The 19,940-nt window shown below is 34.2% G+C and overlaps 1 protein-coding gene and 1 pseudogene across 5 annotated transcripts in view; both read right to left on the reverse strand.

The window, feature by feature from the left end:
- LOC105497495 (diaphanous related formin 2) overlaps positions 1-19,940 on the reverse strand; it is a 919,069-nt gene that overhangs the window by 566,510 nt on the left and 332,619 nt on the right. The gene's annotated exons all lie outside the window — the stretch shown is intronic.
- LOC139360854 (uncharacterized) overlaps positions 1-19,940 on the reverse strand; it is a 46,050-nt pseudogene that overhangs the window by 17,013 nt on the left and 9,097 nt on the right.

Genomic DNA, 19,940 nt, shown 5'->3' on the forward strand with positions numbered 1-19,940 from the left:
AAACATAAAATAGGCTGGGCACAGTAGCTCATGCCTGTAATCCCAACACTTTGGGAGGGCGAGATGGGCAGATCACCTGAGGTCAGGAGTTCGAGATCAGCCTGGCCAACATGACAAAACCCTGTCTCTACCAAAAAATACAAAATTTAGCCAGGAATGGCGGTGTGCACCTGTAGTAGTCCCAGCTACTCAGGAGCTAGAGGCACGAGAATCGCTTGAAGCTGGGAGGTGGAGGTTGCATGCAGTAAGCCAAGATTGCACCACTGCACTCCATCCAGTTTGGGCTATAGAGACTCTGTCTCAAAAAAACCCAAAAAGCAAAAATCCTAAAACACCCTAATACCATACCCTTCCCACATACCACCTTCTCTGTGCTCCTCCAGAGCCACGCTTTTCAACAGTTGTCTAGCCAAACTGCTTAAACTCTCTCACCTCCAACTGTATTCTTCAATTCACACCAACATGGCATCTAGTTCAGACTCTCAGTAGCATTTGATTCATTTGATCGTACTCTCTTTCTGAGAACGTTTTCTTATTTTGGTGCTATGACTCATACTGTTCTACTTTTTTTGGCCATACTTTCCTCAATTTGCTTTGCTGGATCTTCCTCCTTTCTTAGGCCTGTAATTGATAGAATGCATCAGGGCTTCTATCCTGTACTTTCTTTTCTTCTCCATGTATATACTCTTTCACAAAGTGATTTCAACCAGATATATTATGTGAATACCATCTATTAGCTAATGATCTCAAATTGATACCTCTAGCTATAACTAATCCCTGGAATTCTAGACTCAAACTCTAACTATTTACTACTTACCAAACAACATTTCCAACATGATTTCAGTCCAAAAAATATCTCAAATGCAACATGTCCAAGGCATAACTCTCTATTCTTGACCCCTGACCCTGATACCACCCAAGTTTTTCCTTTCTCTGTAAATGGTACCATCATCTAGTTGCTTAGGCCAAATAATTAGGAGTCTTTCTTGCTTCCTTTTTGTCTTTTATCCCACAAATCCAATTCATCAGCAAGTATTATTGGTTCCATCCCCAAAACATATGTGAAAACCAATCAAAGAAGTGAACAAAGCAAATTGAGAAAGAGTGGGCTGGTGAAAAAGGAGGAAACCCCGGAGAGTGCGAAGTCACAAAAACCAATATCATAGTTTCCTCTAAGAAAGAGGGAATGGTCAAATATATAATAAAATGCTGCTGAGAAGTTAAAATAATAATCGAGCCACAAACATGGAATGTCACTGGAGTTCTTAAGAAGAGTAGACTCTGTGGAATGATGGACCTGAAAGTTCAATCGGAATGGACTGAGAGTGAGATGAGAATGTAAGACGGTGACTAATAGAATCATAGAGAAATTTTTCAAGGGGCTTTGCTGTCTGAGAAGCAGAGAGATAGGGAATAGTTGGAGGGAGCTATAAGGTCAAGAGTGGTTCTTTCTATCAAGAGAAGAGACACTAGAGCATGTTAGTATGCTGCGGAAAATGATCCAGTAGAGAAGGAGAAAATAAATATGGCATAGAGAAAGAAGCTAAATCACTGAGGAATGGGAACCAGGGCACAAGTGGACAGATTGTTCTTCCACAAGTACAGGGACTCTTTCTGTCCACGGTAACGGGAAATAATATGAATTAAGATACAGGACAATTTGATAGATTTTGCAAGGGAAGATGAAGGGGCTCTTGATGGAGTGCTTCTAGATTTGTTAACGAATTATGAGGTAGTTCATCAAATGTGTGCATGTTTACGTTTCTCTAAGTGTTCGTGTGGTGGGTACTTTAGGGATTGAGAGGTGAGGCATAAAAGAAGTTGAAGAAGAGAAAACATGAGAAACAGCTACGTTACAGAGCAAGAAAAAAAAGATACCAGAGAGTTTACAATATAGCATTAAATGTCAAATTTGTTACTTACAGGGTTTGACCAAAAAGAAATCACATATATACCAGTTTAGTGGATTTTTCTTTCATTGCAAAATTACAATTTCTTATTATACAGCAATGTATTTTTGGAAGATAAAACAACATTACATATTTTGTTTGTTGTATGCTCAAACAAAAAACCTGTCACAATGGTTCACAAGTAAAATGACACTCTTGTAGACAAGCAAGTTATTCATTTTTCTTTGTACAAGTCTATTTCTGTATACAGATGTCAAAAATTAATTTGAAGATATAAAAGCATGCAATTAAAGTTGCACTATGGTAAAAACTATGCCCATTTCAAGCTTATTTCTATTATTCTGTGGCTTACCATTACATGTTCAGAAAGCATGATGTCTCAATGTCAAGAGTATTCATTTAAAATTATATCAAATAAGCAAGTTGTATTTACAAAACCAGCAGCATGGGCTGGAATTGTTTGTCTTCTTTTAGCATTTTAATTTACAGCTTTCTAAATGCAAATTAGGGAAAGAAAGTCTCTGCTCACTAGATGGTAAGTACATATTTTTTCCTTTTTTAAATATCTCAATTGTATTAGTGGTGTTATTTTATTGGTAGTGTATTTACATGCAGCCTTCACACATGGCCCCCAAAATACTTTATAAATATTAAAATAATGCCTACAATTTCCCTCCAACTAAATCTCTGCAATGTACCATTAAAATTATCCTTCACGAAAGGCAAATCATTACTCTTTTTATATTAAAAAATAAAGTGCTACTTTAGACAACTGATTTCTCCAACAGACAAAAACTGAGTAATATCAGAATGTACATCCCCCTCCAGGATATAAATACAAAATAAATCCATGAAACTTAAAAGATCCCAAGCTATAAAACTCCCTCTGCTTTGGCCTTTCAATTCTCAGCTCCATTTTTATTACAGGGCAACTAAAACATTACTCAGGTGAAGCAGTAAAGGGGAGTTTTGAAAAAGTCATCAAATCCTCTCTCTGTCAAGCAAAGATGGCAAAGGAGTTTGAAAGATAAAGCCTTTTGTGCAAAATAACTCATCACAGGTTCTCTAAAATTGAACTGCTAAAATTGGTGAAGCTTGTTCACATTCACAGAAAGGTATTCACTCACTTGATAAACTACCAATAGGGAAAACACTTCTAATCCCAGAAACATATACAGTCATAAATTTGTGACCTTTTTAACCAAAAAACCATGTCTACTTGGTTTTGCATTTTTCACTGGATAAAACAAAATAAATCTCATTTTCAAATGGTTAAATAAGTTAATTTTCAACTATCGGTATTCATGTCTACATATTTTAAGCTATTAATATTGCTAGACAAGTATTCTTTAAAACCTACACTCCAAGGTTGCTTAAAAAATAAAAGTATCTTCAATGGATTTTATACCTACTTAATATGGATTTTTACATATTTTAACAGACTATAGTGAGTTCTAAATTTTAGCAGGGTTTCACAACATAAACTCACTTAAAATTTGCCTCAGTGTCAATTTAAGTAGCAAATACAATAAACAAGAAGAGGCAATAGTTTCTATACTTTAGTGACAATAATTATTTCATTTATTTGATATTTATGGGACTATAAATGTTGGATTGACTTCACAAAATAGAATTGAGCAGAAATAGTATTTCAGTTTTTCTGACACACATACACATGTATACACACATGCACACATGGGAAAAGTTGGTATGACAGTAAAACTCAAAAACCAAGCATTCATTATCTTAAAATGTAACATAGTCAAAGGATTTCTGATCAGATTTTATTTTCAATGAGTGACTCATCTATTTTCTGGATTTTATCTTATGACATTAGCAATGGTCTGATATTCACTCAATGAAAACATAAATCAGAAGCCTGAGAGAAAGAAAATAAAGTACTAGCTTCCCAATCCACACAGAAAGAGGATTATAGTTCTACATTTAATATGAAAATTTTCAAAGCACAGCCATTAGCCATGAAAAGAAATCTCTTTCATGTTCAACAAATTCATCTAAGAAACATTAGAAATATATTTATAGATCAAGAAGAACTTCAACTCGGTCTCTTACAATATAATCATCATTACTGTCACAACAAATTCTAAGCAGTGATTAATGGCACTGGTTTTCATGCACATCATTCTATTTTATCATACTAACATCCATGTAAAAAAAAGTATTATTATAATGACAGATGAAACTGAGATTTAGAGAGGTTAAGACACCTGCCCCTGGTGGCAGGGCAGCCAGGATTTAAACTCAGATAGTCTGGCTTCAAATAATATACTGTCAATTAAACTGTTACAAAAAATAATAATAAATAACCTCTGCAAGAGTAATAGTTGGCAGATTATATAAGAACCTACCAAAACCTTATACTAATACCTAGCCTGAAGGCATCACTGCTAGCTAGTCAATGTATAATCTTACAACTAAAGAGAAAAGGAATGACAGAACCAGAAAAGAAGATGAATTAACTCAATTAAGTCTTCTTAAGTCTTCCTATTGTCTTCTATTTATACTCTTCATTTCTGCTGTTATTTATTTATTTGGAATGCTTAGTTTAGGTAAAAAGAAATCAACCCTGTTTCCCCCATCAAAGATATGTAAATATTACAAATTTTTTGCACATATCAACAGATTTAATGCCAAAAGTTTATGATGAGAAACTCATTAAGTCAAAATTTCCCATTGGCTTACACTGTCCCAGAATAGTTAGTTCCAAGGAAAAACACTGCTTTTTTTGAATGCCTCTGATAACTTCTAATAGGGAAGATATAAAGAAATATTCATCACAAACAAAAAAATAGGGAAGATATAAAGAAATACCCAGTACAGCCACCAGTTAACATAGCTCTCACACTCCACTTCTCTGCAAATAAACGTCTGAAGCATAATTGGAACATGCTACTCCTATTTTAACTGAAACACTTCACAAGTAGAAATTTTAAGCCAGTAATCAGTACCATTCTGATTATTGTACCATTCTGTCAGCAAAGGTTATTCCCTTCTAAAGCCTTTTCTCACAAATTACCTCATCATCATCATCGGGTGTGCATAGGTTGGCAATTTCCTTCAGCATCTGTCAGAACGCCTACCACAGGAAGTACTCAATAAATAGTTACAGGAAAAAATATACGAAATGAGGAAATGAATGAATGAACCATACAAGGGATGATTATCCTGTCATCAAAGGATAAGTCAAATATCAGTATATAGTGGACAAGACATCTGTTAAAACCCATAGAACTGTATAACACAAAGGCTGAATCATGATATAAACTATGAACTTTAAGGATAGTAATTTATTAATATTGTTTCATCAATAGTAATAAATGTACCACCCAAAATGCAAGATATTAATAATGTGAGAAATTCTGAAGGACAAGAAAATTATATGGGAACTCTGAGATTTCTGCATAATTTTTCTGTAAGCCTAAAACCGCTCTACAAAATAGTCTATTTAAAAAATGAACAGTACATTTTCAAATTAGGAAATGCTATGCCTGGCTAAAAAGCCAAACGTTTATTATTATTACTATTATTTTTTAAATAGTAAAAGTAAAAATAAAGAAATGTTACTAACACTTCCAATGAAAGTTTATAGCCATCAAAAGACAGAGGAGAAAAACAGTGAACACCATATGTATTATTTATTATTTTTATTTCTAAAATGTAGCAGTGCAAAAGCGCCTCCAGCAACATATACAAAAATGTATCAATCTATATATTAAAACAAAAATCCTTCAAAACAACCCAAATACAGACTAATAAAGGAGAGAGAATACGTGAAATTCAAAGTATATTCAATGCAACACAAATCTCAAATCACTGGAAAAGATAAACTACCCACAAGCAGGCTTGCTCAAAGCCCTGACATCTGATGATGTTAGCTACAGTTCTGTAAGGTCAGGTGGGAATAATATGTTTCTCTACACCATCCCAAGCTGAGAAATGATGGCTAGGCAAAACTGTTGAGAGATCTAGAAGTTAGGTGGCACTCAAATAGACTGAGATATATTTTGTTAAGTTACGTAAACTGAAAAGCAGTTTCTTTTATTTCACTATGTTAATAGGTAAATGTGTTTTAATAAATGTCTTTTATAATAATGCCTTAGACAGACTACCACAGATGCCATAATCTGGGAGAAAAAAAAAACCCTCAAGGATTTTTACTTGCCAAGTCTCATCCTACAAAGTTTGTGACAAAAAAGAATCACACAATAAATCATGCAATAAGAAATCATGCCTGATTTATTGAATCAGAAAAATATTATATTCCCATATACAGAGTAGGAATTAAATGTGTAAATGAGATCAATAACAACAAAGCCTCTACAATATAATGTAGCTGTCAGAGAATCAATCACGCTTACTACTCTTCAGTGAAGTTTGTATGCCTGAGAAAGCAAGCAAAAGCAGTGTCTCTGGATTTGACTCATCTACATGGTGAGATCTTTAAACGATGATCTTCAAAGCCACTTTCAGATTTCAAATGATTCAGTTTTGTGACAGAGATATGACCCACTGAAGTCTCAGGAAACTTAAACAGCTTCCATGTATTGTTCCACCATTACAAGACATCCGAGCCAATAGATACACGATGATAGTGAGCTCCTCCCAGAAAGCAGGAGAAGCTGGCTGGGCTCCAACTACAAGTATAAAAGTTAGAAGTAGACTGAAATCCTGCCAAGAGACTGTCACAAATGGAGACTCAGAAAGAGAAATATGAAAATAACAAATCTAGCTCCATTTGAATGGAAGCCAATGATAATGAATAGCACTACTTGTATAATTTCTCTTGAGTCCTTATCACAATTATTATGCTATTCTCTGTTTCCCTGAAGTAACTAATGTAACATTTTTATCTAAAAGGGAAATTCTAGCTTCAGTGGTCCCACTAATTTTAAACAACAACAACCACAACAACAAAAAACTACAGGTTATCTTAAAATACTTTAAAACAAAATTAAAAGGCAAATGAAAATTCAGGAAAAAACTGCAAACTGCAAAAATGGTGATAATGGGTTAATATAAACATATAAATATATTTAAAGAAATAAGTAACATACTATCCCTGTAAAACAAAAATGAGTAAAACTATATGAACAAAAAGTACGCAAAGAAAAACAAATGGTCAACATGTAATAAAGCTATTTAAACATAATGAGTAAGCAAATAAATATAAGTAAAAAATAAGATACAGTTTTTCACCCATCAACTTAACAAATAAAATATTTTTAAAAATCATGACACTCAGTATTTGTGAGTGTTCTAATGATTGCTACTCACATATGGCTGGTAGGAATCTAAATTTGAAAGCCTTTCAGAAACAACTTTGCAATACATAACAAGAGTCCAAAACAATTCATATCCTTCCACTAGTCATTTCAATAAGAAATTTACAAAAAGATTTATATACAAGACTATTCTATGTGACATAATAATATCAAATAATTTGAAACAATCTAAATATTGAACAATAGGGAAATAAATCTTAGTGAATAAATCAGCAAGAGAAAATGAATGAACCTATTGAAACATGGGCAAATTACACAAACAGGCATTTTTCAAAATACGATACACAAATGGCCAACAAATATAAGAAGAAATGCTCAGCATCACCAATCATCAGGAAAATAAAAATTAAAGCAACAATGAGATAACCACCTTATCCCAGTCAGAATGGCCATTATTAAAAAGTCAAAACACACAGACGTTGCAGTGAGCCAAGATCACGCTACTGCACTCCAGCCTGGGCAGCTGAGCAAGACTCCAACTCAAAAAAAAAAAAAAAGTCAAAACAATAGATGCTGGCATGGATGTGGTACAAAGGGAATACTTTTACACTGCTGGTGGGAATGCAAATTAGTAGAATGACTATGGAAAACAGTATGGAGATTTCGTAAAGAACTAAAAGATCTATGATTTGATCCAACAATCCTACTACTGGGTATCTACTCAAAGGAAAATAAGTCATATCCAAAAGATACCTGCACTTTATGTTTATCACAGCACAATTCACAATTGCAAAGATATGTAACCAGTCTAAGTGCCCATCAACTGATAAGTGGATAAAGAAAATGTGGTGTGTGTGTGTGTGTGTGTGTGTGTGTGTACGTGGAATACTACTCAGCCATAAAGAAGAACAAGATAACATCTTTTGTAGCAATTTGGATGGAACTGGAGGCCACTATCCTAAGTGAAGTAATTCAGGAAAGGAAAACCAAATACTGCATGTTGTCACTTATAAGTAGGAGCTAAGCTATGGGTACACAGGGGCAGAGTGGGATAATCGACACTGGCGACTCAGAAGTGGGTAGGTTGGGAGAAGGGTGAGGGCTGAAAACTTATCTATTGTGTACAATGTATACTATCTTTGTGATGTATATACTAACAGCCCAGGCTTTACCACTATGTAATTTATCCATGTAATTCAAAAAAAGTTTTACCCTAAAGCTATTGAAATTTTAAAAAATTTCTCTAAATCCTGCTTCAAGACTGATTTCTTTGGTAAACATGCTTAGAACACCCAACAAACTGAATCCAAACCTTTCAGCTGTCTGGTTAGAGGTATATATTCTGGAATACACTATGACCACATTCCCCTGTTTAAAATATCAAAGTGACACTCGATATCTTGCACATATCTAATTCAAGAGGTTGAAGTCAAACTATTTGTTGATTAATCAGTTATATGAAGGATAGCTACTGTTCCCCACCTTGTTATATCTTAGACACTGTAGAAAATAGATCCACATTCATTTGCTCATACTATTTCATGATATGCAATTTCTTTTTTGCTCCAGAAATTGAGACTTTGCAGAATCAAAAAGTTAAAATACTATTTTAAAATTCTTTATACAGTATAACTCCTGAATTTCTCTTCATTAACTTCATGCAAAAATCATTCCCAATAAAGAAGGCATCCCATAGATCAAGACTACTTATATGAATGTATTCATATTTCATGCTAATTAGTCCCTGTACACGTAACCTCTTTCCCTAGTGTGTCCAGTACATGTGTCTCTGTCCTGGATTGCTCATTAAATCTGTTATAGTTCATTTGAGCACTGCATCACTGTGACTGAATTAGACTTTTCAGAATCCAAGGCCTATGATTCCTTCCTCTTGTGTATTTCTTACAAAATCTTACAAGCAAAGCTGTGGTAGTGTTGTAGAAATAATGCATACAGTAGCCGATATGTTTTGTAAGTGTATAAACAAGGTTATCAGGAAGGTAGACTGGTATCCTCAATCCCTCCATTGTGCATGCAGGTAATATGCCCAGTATCTGACAAGGTTTGAGAAGTAGCAACTCTTATTCTTTTTAATGGGGACCTCTGAGACCAACAATGTCTAGAAAAATACCATGCTCACCGTTACACAAGACTTTTCCTGGGTTACTGTATCCAATCCACACATACACACTTTAAAAAAAATTCAGTAACAGAGAGTGCTCAGTAGTTACAATGGTAATATATTCCTCCTCAACTGTAATGTTCTGAATCTAGTTTTTTTAATACGAGAAAAGAGGAGGTTATGTTAAAATAACTCAGTGGTGCAGGGGTCTCAAGTATGGATTAATTTTTAAATCGTTACATGACGGTAGTTTGATTTCTTTCTCTCTTCTAGTCCTCAGTCATGAAAGAACATTGCTGCAGGATGAAGTTTTTGACTTTTTTTTTTAAGAATGAATTCTGTACAATCCCAAGGTAAGATATTTTGCAGACTTGACAATTCCTCATTGATTTTCACTTTCCTATTTTTTGGAACCTTAGGCTAACGACATTAAAAAAAATCTGTTCTGTATATACCATGTAGATTATTTTAAAGATCACTCTATATCATACATACGTTTCTACTCACAATATGATTGAAACTGTTAATTATCTACATACATAATAATAAAAGTGGACTACAATGCTTGTTGGAACACATATTTTTCATTGACTTTTTAAAATCCTAATTTCTATAAACAAATAATTCTGACCAAATCCTATCTGGCAACATCTGGATCCTTTTGGTTTTCATTTTTAGCAGTAGCAAAAGTACTTGCCATTATTAAGTTTAATTCATAAAACAGTGTCACAGTAAAAAAAAAAAAAAATGAATATACTAACAATGTCTGCTGTACAAAAAAATGATTTCAGAATTTGTATATTTTAAGTTCAAAATCCCTGTTACATTATCAATAACTTAAAAGATAGTAAGAAGATGGCTTTAAGACATTTCCAGCTGTCAGGGCAGTTCCCTCATGCTAATTACTAGAACAACATAGACATGAAATATTAGAAATCATCATCAAGAGAGCAAGTTAAAATCACATTGGCCCTTTATACCAGTGTATATTTTCTTTTGAGGATGCTTGTAATTAATATCCACCCATAACTTTATCATCATCAAGATATAGATGCAACATAAACAGTTTTATTCAGAGTTTGAAAATTTACATTGATCCAGCAACTCTTTAAAAAAAAAATTACTGATATGTATCACAAAGTAACTTATCCTGAGGGAATTTACCAATCCTTGTGACAGTAACTTTGGTTTTTCAGCTCTTTTCTTTAGAACATCTTTAAAGAAAGTGTTTACTTATGTTGTTATACTATTTAGACATTCTCTATTGCTTTGTTTTGCTTAAATACAGAGACTTTAAATAATTCATAAAGTTCTCTATTTAGTTAAAATAAGCTATGACCATTTTCAAAAGAGGAGAGAGAGAAAGCGGGGGGGAACCCTACTAGGAGAGCAACATAAGGACTAATGGAGATGACCTTCCAAAAGGACATTCACTAGCATTCTAATGCAGCTGACTTAGTTTTTTAGATCTGGCATCTTTCTGATCTCTGACGCTATTATCTTACTTAGGAAAATAAGTACACTGTGAATGTGAGGATTTCAAATATTTAAAATTGGAAACTGGTTTTAATTGTTTGCTAATCTTGCTCATAAAAATCTCACATTTTCATTTCTTGACACAGAATGGATATCTAGTCTAGATGTATCTATGGAAACCTAACTATATCTGAAGATCAAATATTCTTAACAAAATTTTTATAGCATATTAGGAATTGTTTTTCTACCAGAAAAAGAAGCAACCTCTTTGTAGATGGCTGGCAGTGAATTTGAGACTTTCAAAATACAGAACCTTTGGGAAGAATACCATACAATGGTTTACACATGTTCCTTAAGGGCATCATACTGTCTTACTTAGAATTATAGTCCTTTGAGTAGACCAGGTCTTTAGTAAATGGTTATGTGAAGTAAACAGTTAATGATCCCAATAGAGATACTGAATTATTTGAGGAAAACTGAAAACTTAAAAGAGCCAAAGTAGTTAGTCACATAAGTCAGACTCTCTGAAACAAAGCAGTACATCCTTTAGGCAAAGGGTGCAAATAAAATTAAGTTTTCATAATACACTCTTTTAAAAATATTCCAGGAAACTTAGGCAAGTTCTTTTGTAATTGAGATAATCTCTTTGAAATACTTCCTTTACACTAAGATTTGTGGACTTGAGTGCTTTTTTAAGAGGAGCACAGCAGTAATAGATGTAAAAAGAGATAAGAGTGAAGTAATGCACCAGCCCCTTAAGAACTTAAAAATTAGGGAAATTAGAATAGAAAAAAAGCCTACAGATAATGGCTATTATTATTAATAGCTATCTAGTGGCATTAAACTGATCCGTTCAAAGATCTGGCACTAAATTGCCTAACCAACACTCAAAATTCCAATCAAAATGACAAGGATAAATTCAGGAAATAGAACCGTAATTTAGTAATTTGAGTAATATAAAATAATAGCCCTTATCAAGTTCTAAAACCAAATTTTATACTTTTTCTCTACATAGAATATGTACAAAGCTCTTATTCTCACTACTTTAGGACATGTACAATGTCTTGCCTCAATTTATATTGCAATAAGCTTCAGACTAGTCTCTGCCTCAAGACCAAATGGCCCCTTCTCCAACCCCAACCAGATCCCAAACATCTCTCAGACCTTAACCAGAGTGATCTTTATAATTATTTAATCTGACAGTGTTACTTCTCTGCTTAACATATTCTCATTCCATGTTAGTTTTAGAATAAAATCTAAACTCCTAAATACTGCAAGCTAGGCTATTAATGAATAGGTAGCTTCATCCCTTTACGCCCTGATTTCTTACCACTTTCCCAAAAAGTACACTACCTATCACTTACACCAAACAACTTAGAGTTTCTTGAAAACACCACAATTTCTCAAACCTTAACACATGCCTCAATGTGTACTCTCACTGTGTCTAGAACTCCTTGCTACCGCAATCCTTTTTCAATTGGCTAATTCCTATTCTGACTTTGAAATTCAGATCTGGCATCGACATCTACTGGGAATTCTTGCTTACTTCCCTTCATCTGAGTTCAGTTGCCCTCTCTCCTGTGTGGTCCTGCCATATCCTACTCTTCTCTTTTCTGGCATTTACACATGTTATGATAATAATCGATTACCTATTTATCTTCCCCACTATCCTTGTGTTACCCGAAGACACAGAGTCTTATTTATGTATCCCTAGCATTCAGCACAGTGCCTAGAAAATAAGGATGCATTTAATAAATGTGAATTGACAAAAGAAAGCAGAAAAATAACTAGCACTTGCAATTAACATCCTGTTAACAAGATTAAATACAGTGGACATACCCTCGATGGAATGATGCTTGAACAAAAGATGGGAATATATTATGCTATAATAAATACCTTTTGTGCATCGGGGTGGGCTGTAAAGTTTATAGAATTATAGATTTTTCCATTATTTTTCCAACTTTCTGTATTGTATTATCACAGTTCAGCGTGTTCCCCCCTGTAGGTTCCAATGAATGCATAAGGTTATTCCTCAAAATTTTATCATTTTGCATTCTGATGAAAACCAGTTATGAAGACCTCTTGTCGGGCTCCAATAGCCAGTGGCCTCCATACATAAATGGCTCCCCTAAAGTCACCCATAGACATCACTTACAGAAAATACCTAAAATCCCCCTAAGTAGTATCACTTCAACTGACACAACAGAGCTGAGAAATGCTGCAAAGCGTGGTTAATCAGTGAGCCTTGAAAAGCCAGAACAAGTATAAAAAGGATAAAAGAAGTAACAACTAATGAGATGGACAGATATTTTAAAGTCCTGAATAAAGTAATCTGTTAAACTAAACAGGAAATCAAATCAAGGTTCAAAAATATGGCAAGTAAAGGCACAACGTCTCTAAAGTACAGTTATTGGATTACAATTATTTTAAGCATATGTTTCTACTCACTAAAATTTAAGCCATGACCTAGTTTTGAATCATTAGCTATACCATCATGGTACACTTTACACTACTGTGTTTTCACAGTGCCATGAAAAACATTTCACTAAAAATCCACAGAGGTTAATGTAATTTTCCACTTAAAAATGAAATTGATGACAGATTATATACATACAGTACACTATATCTGAATCAGGGATAGCAAAATTGAATAAGGTGATTTGAAATACACATGGGAACACAAGGGGAAACACTAAAGTCATTCTGAAAATATGAATGTAAAAATATGAGCTCCTTATTCTTGTGATTTGTTATTTCCCCTTGCTGCCAAATATAGCTTATATCCCCCGAGAAGGCATGGTACATGTATGCATAATACTGTCATATTAGATTACTAGTAAGTATAACAAAACCATCAAAAATATTTGTATCATGCTTTAGCACTTTCAACTAAAATGATATTTTGTCATACTGTTCTTAAACATAACCATCCAATTAGTAGAAAAAAAAGAAAATAGCTTTGATTATAATTTTTGCCAAAATACAGCAAAATGGACTTGTTTTACTGTTCTCTCAAGTACCCAATTATTTCTCTATCAATAATAGTCTTGTTAATTATACCTTTTGAGGATTTCTCAAAAACTTCTCTTCTCCATCCCTACTAACTTAGTCTCCTCTATGGTTTTGCTGCAGATTTGAATGATGTTAAGTGGGCAATCCAGGGGTGGTTAAAAACTGTGTTAAGATTTTTGACTTTTTCCTCCATTTCCTATTCCTCATCTAACAAATACAAATTAATTAGACAAGATTTGTGACTCTGTGAATATTTTTCTAAGTGAAGAAAATGGGATAATATGAAACCATCAGAGAAGGTAATGGTGGTCACTGCTTGGTGTGATGGAAACCATTGAAGAATGTTAAAAAGGAACCTGAGTCACAAACTAGTGGGAAGAAAAGCTATCATCGTAAGAAAGAAGGCTAAGTAGGTCAGTACGTATCAAAAGAAGAAAAAAGTAGAGGACTCACACTTGCCAATTTCAAAACTTACTATAAAGCTATAGTAATCAAGACACTAAGGTACTGCCATAAAGATAGACATACAGTTTGATGGAATAAAATTAAAAATCTAGAAATAATCTCTTACAGTCAATGGATTTTGGATAAGGGTGACAATTATGAAATAGAATAGAGTCAACAAGTGGTGCAGGGATGCTGGATAGCCATATGGAAAAAACAAAATGAAGTTAGGTAAAACAATGAAATTATTAGAGGGAAAGAGAGGTATAAATTTTTGTCACCTTAGATTAGGCAACCGTTTTTTAAATATGACACTAAAAGCACAATAAAAAAAAAAAAAGATAAATTTGCTTAATAAAAGTTAAAACTTTTGTGTTTCATAAGATACTATCATGAGAATGAAAACACAACCCAGAGAATGGGAGATATTTGCAACTCAATGATAAAAAGATGACCCCACTAAAAATGAGTAAAGGGAGAAGCTGAGGCGGTTGGATAGCTTGAGCCCAGGAATTGGAGACCAGCCTGGGCAACATGATAAAACCCTATCTCTACAAAAAATACAAAAATTAGCCAGGTGTGGTGACATGTGCCTATAGTTCCAGCTACTCAGGAGGCTGAAATGGGAGAATCACTTGAGCCTGGGAGGTGGAGGTTGCTGTGAGCCAAGATTGTGCCACTGCACTCCAGCCTGGGTGACAGAACAAGACCCTGTCTCATTAAAAAAAAAAAAAAAAAAAGAGTAAAGGATCTCAATAGCTATTTCTGCAAAGTAGATATACAAATAGGCAATAAATGCATGAAATGCTGCTCAAAATCATTAGCCACTGGGGAAATGCAAATAAAACCATAATATTCTCATACCCATTAGGATGGCTAACATTAAAAGCAGACAATACCAAGTGTTGCAAAGGACATGGAGCTACTGGAACCCTTTTACATTGCTAGTGGGAATGTGAAATGGTACAGCTACTTTGGAAAACTGTTTGGCAGTTCCTCAGAATGTTAAACACAGAATCACCATATGACCCAGCAATTCCACTCCTAGATATATACTGACATATGCCCAAAAGAATTCAAAAGAGGCATTCAAACAAGTACTTGTACAGGAACACTAATAGCAGCACTATTTGCAATAGTCAAAAGGTGGAAACAACCCAGATGTCTATCAACTGATGAATGGATAAACAATCTGTGGTATATCATACAATGGAATACTACTCAGTCATAAAAAGGAATGAAGTATTGATATCTGCTACAACACGAATGAACCTTGAAAGCATAAGCTAAGTGAAAGGAGCCAGACAAAAAGAACACGGATTATGTAATTCCATTTATATGAAATGTCCAGAATAGACAAATACATAGAAACAGAAAACAGATTAGTGATTGACAAGGGTAGGGGTTTGAGGATGGAAGATGAGGAGTGACTGCTAATGGGTACAGGTTTCTTGAAAAACAAAAACAAAACCAAGAGAAGATGTATCAGGAAGGTCTTGTCAAACATAAAGATGAAGAATGATTAAGCAACAGCTAAGAGAAAAGGTTAGAAGGTAGGAACTAGAGGCAATAGAGAGAGTAGTTTCAGTAGAGTAACAAACATGAACACCACACTGCCAGGGGTCAATGAAAGGGCTGGGGAGTAGCAGATGCACTGGATATTGACATCATATTGAAGATAATTAGCCATGAAAATAATAAAATCATTTAAATGTTAGGAAGATAGGCACACTGAAAACAATTCCATGACCATTAAAAAATATATTTCATGAAATATTTTGGCATCCTTATTTCTATAATGCAATTAATTTTCTAATACCTTAAGAAGATTAAAGCAATAATTACGTAAACGACCAAGCTTATATGTGACATTGCCACAGCATTTTACATAATACAGCTTTTTAAATTAAAAATTGCAGTTTATAACTTTTCCTATTATTGTTTTGAATCAATTATTTTTTTTCCTCAAAATAAAGACCTGGATGTAATTGCAAGAAAAGTTTAAAAAGAAACATAGGGAGACTCAATGTTTACAAGCTCCTCAGCGTGTTGGAAGCTCTGGTTTCTTTTGGCGTCATTGGAATGCTGCTCTTTATGTAAGTCCATTGTGCAGTAATGAATGAAATGGCTACCGATGCTCTCTAAATAAAAGACTCACTCTCCCTCAACAGAAGCAGGTGCTATCGAACAGCTACTGTTTGCACAGCGACTTTCCAGACAAAAACTTTACACAAAAGGAACATACAAATAATTCCCGGGAGGCCTCTTCTGTGAATCTTCAAGACAATAGCCCAGCTGCAGTAACGCCACATATGCCATTTTTAAGGTCAGTTTGGTATCTGTGCCTTTTTCATAGCACTACTACAAGTATATTTATAAGGCACATATCACTTAGAATTAGACATTTGAGGTTATATTTTATTACTTGATGAATGTCTTAGTATAAGGTTTTTACTGCAAACAATCTTTTGGTTGTTGGTGCTTATAGTTGTAACACAATTAAGTATTGCTAAGAAGTACCTTTTTAGCACTTTATCACCTACTATATTTTAGATTTATCTATTATTTTGAAAAGTAGCAGTTGCATGTAACTTACTTACTTTGCAAAAGAATTAGATATTCAGCTTATAAAAATATGAAGTGATATTATTGACAAGAGTCCATACTATAAGCCATGTGATTTCTAATTTACTTCTGCACATAATTTATAAAAATATTTGTATCTCTATACTTCAATGGTATCCAGCAATTTCTTTAAAATAACCATCAGAATGAATAAAACTATAGATAAGGCTTAGGTTTCCACCTAAAGTTGTATCAACAGGTTTTCATATTCATTTTGGGACTTCTAAAATTCCTGTAGTACCAGGTGTGTACAAAATAAATTATGAGATAAAACAGCAATACTACCCAGAAAACGAGAGGAAGGAAAATTATTAGAATCACCTGTTTTTTTTTGTTCTTTTAAAATAATGCTAGAATACTGATATGCTATTTTACAGGCATTATCAACAATGCCATTGATACTTAGCAACTCCTCACACAAGACATGCAAAGGCAAATCAGAGGCATTTTAAAGGAAGGCCAAGCAATATATTTTGTAAAAAAAAAAATAAAAATAAAAAACTCTATCTTCTACATGTGAGAAAAAGCGATGTTGCTTACAATCCAATAAGACAATTATCAGTGTTTCAACAGGAAGTCTGATAGTCTGGATGTAACAAGGACAGGAAGAAGGCAGAACAGCAGTCCTTAACCTAAATTCAGAACTGAAAGATCAAGAGAGCCACCTGCAGTTTGAAATCCAGAAATATGAAAATTCCTCTGACCCTCTATTTAAAGGCATTGTCTCTAGGGATGATTCTCCCAGAGCTCCTGATTAATTTGGACTTGGTTAGGAAAGTACATCACAATATAACTCAGACGTACTGCAAAATAATTATATTATGTTTTCAGTTCTATGATCCTTTCCATCTAAGATTTGTGCTTTCTACTTTTTTTTTTTACAATTATATGTTAATACATTCAAAACAATCAAAATATATTTATAGAGCATTTACTACATTGGTTACCTTTTATTTCCTAACCAAATGGCAACGGAACTTGTATTATAAATAGTATTTTACTATCAGCTATGCAACAATATGAGTACCCATAAGAACAATCTTCAACTTTTCGGGGCACTATCAAAATATAAACTATCTTGCCTTTTAAAGTGAAGTTTCTACTTTCAAGTTTGGAATACAATGATTCTTAAATGATTTTATTCTCTCTATCCTCAGTTAGGTAACCATAATGCCCTCATGGCCCATATTAAACATACCTTCAAATAAACATATCCAAGTTCATATATAAAGTTTTCAGGCAAAAGCACAGACTATTATGAATCAGGGTCTGGAGTGTTATAAAGTAATGCCATATTTGATGTTGATACCTAAGTCTCTGCTGGATCCTAGAGTCCAAGGATATCAACATTTAGACAGGACGAATAGGTTCTTTCCCATTTTCAGTTTTCACAATGGAGGAGAAACTCTTAACTGAGACTTAGGAGAAAGATAGCTGAAACTGTTTATTACTCTGTTCTACCACTTATAAAAATTAATATTACCATGATTTCTAGACGATTAAAAAGTAAGGATTTATTTTAGAGATTATTGTATTCTCAATTGATCTCTGGGTATATAACTCTTTTTGTGTGTGAGACAGAATCTTGCTTTGTTGCCCAGGCTGGAGTGCAGTGGCACAATCGCGGCTCACTGCAAACTCTGCCTCCTGGGTTCAAGCGATTCTCCTGCCTCAGCCTCCCGAGTAGCTGGGATTACAGGTGCCTGCCACCATGCCCGGCTAATTTTTTTTGGCATTTCTGGTAGAGACTGAGTTTCACCATGTTGGCCAGGCTGGTCTCGAACTCCTGACCTCAAGTGATCCGCCCACCTCGGCCTCCTAAAGTGCTGGGATTACAGGCGTCAGCCACCGCACCCAGCCTGGGTAGGTAACTCTTAAGTCTGGAGCTAAATCTATCAACACTTCATAAAACCTAACATGATCAAACATCAAGACTGTTGCTACCACGAGCAAACGTTTCCCATACAGCGATATGTCGATTTTCTCAGGAATAACAACACTCTGAGCCCCATCCAGGATATCAGAAAAATGAAACAGGGAATGGTGTCTAGTCAACAGAAGCCTATTAGCCTTCTTAAGAAGATGTGGTCAGAACTGACGAGTTGATCTGTTTTTAACAGATCAGGTCATTCTCAACTTAGGAAAGACATCAGCTATTTTGAGATGGAAATCAAGAATAGTCAGATTTTATTTGGGCTTTAATGATATACCTTTCATATTGGCTAGTTGCTTTGCTTCTTCACCTCTTCTAATCAGATCGTACTCAGGAGAAATAAATGGAAATATAAGTGAATCTATTCATGTCTGCTACTGTAGTACAGCTATAACAAAATTTATGTTTGAACACAAACCCCCAAGCACTAACAGGATTGAGGGAAAGAGGACAAGCCTTCTTTTGGGTGGAAGAATGATAAATTACTGACATACACAAAGAGGGTGACTCTTGCCTCCCTAACCTACACAGACTAAAGCATGTCTTTCTCTGATATGGAAATGATCTGAATCTCTATCTCTTTCAGAGACACTGAATATGTGTAGATATGAATATGCTGGGTGTTCATTTGAAGGTATTACCAAATGTTTTAGAGACACCAGGGGTCTCATAGAATTTCTCCATTTCAAAGAGTTTGGCAACATTAACTGATAACATTAAATGCAATATCATATTTTTAGCAAAATCTACACATAAAATCGAAGTATTTTTCCAGGTAAAATACCTTAAATGTAAATTAAAAGTGTAGTTTTCTAATTCACTTTGATTAGTCCATATAATCTAAAGAAACAATATCAATATCTTCTTGTATGAGTTGATATGCAAGAAAACCCCTAGTATTCATCTCATTGTATTGCAGATGGCTAAAATTTCTTCCCAGACTACTACTTACCTATATATTTTTAGACAGACTATAATTTGCAAGACTGAATTTATGTACTTACATATTTTTGAATGCCTGTTGATTACTTATTCCAAATGTAATCTGATTTCCTTTGGTAATATTGAAGCAGATTTGTCATCTTTAGCTATGTTTTAATAAAACATGTTTTATGTGTAGCGCCACTGCTGAGATAAGGTATTTAAACAATTTATATAGGTAAAAAGTAAATCGC

Source organism: Macaca nemestrina, chromosome X, assembly GCF_043159975.1.
Source record: "Macaca nemestrina isolate mMacNem1 chromosome X, mMacNem.hap1, whole genome shotgun sequence".
Taxonomy (NCBI): Eukaryota; Metazoa; Chordata; class Mammalia; order Primates; family Cercopithecidae; genus Macaca; species Macaca nemestrina.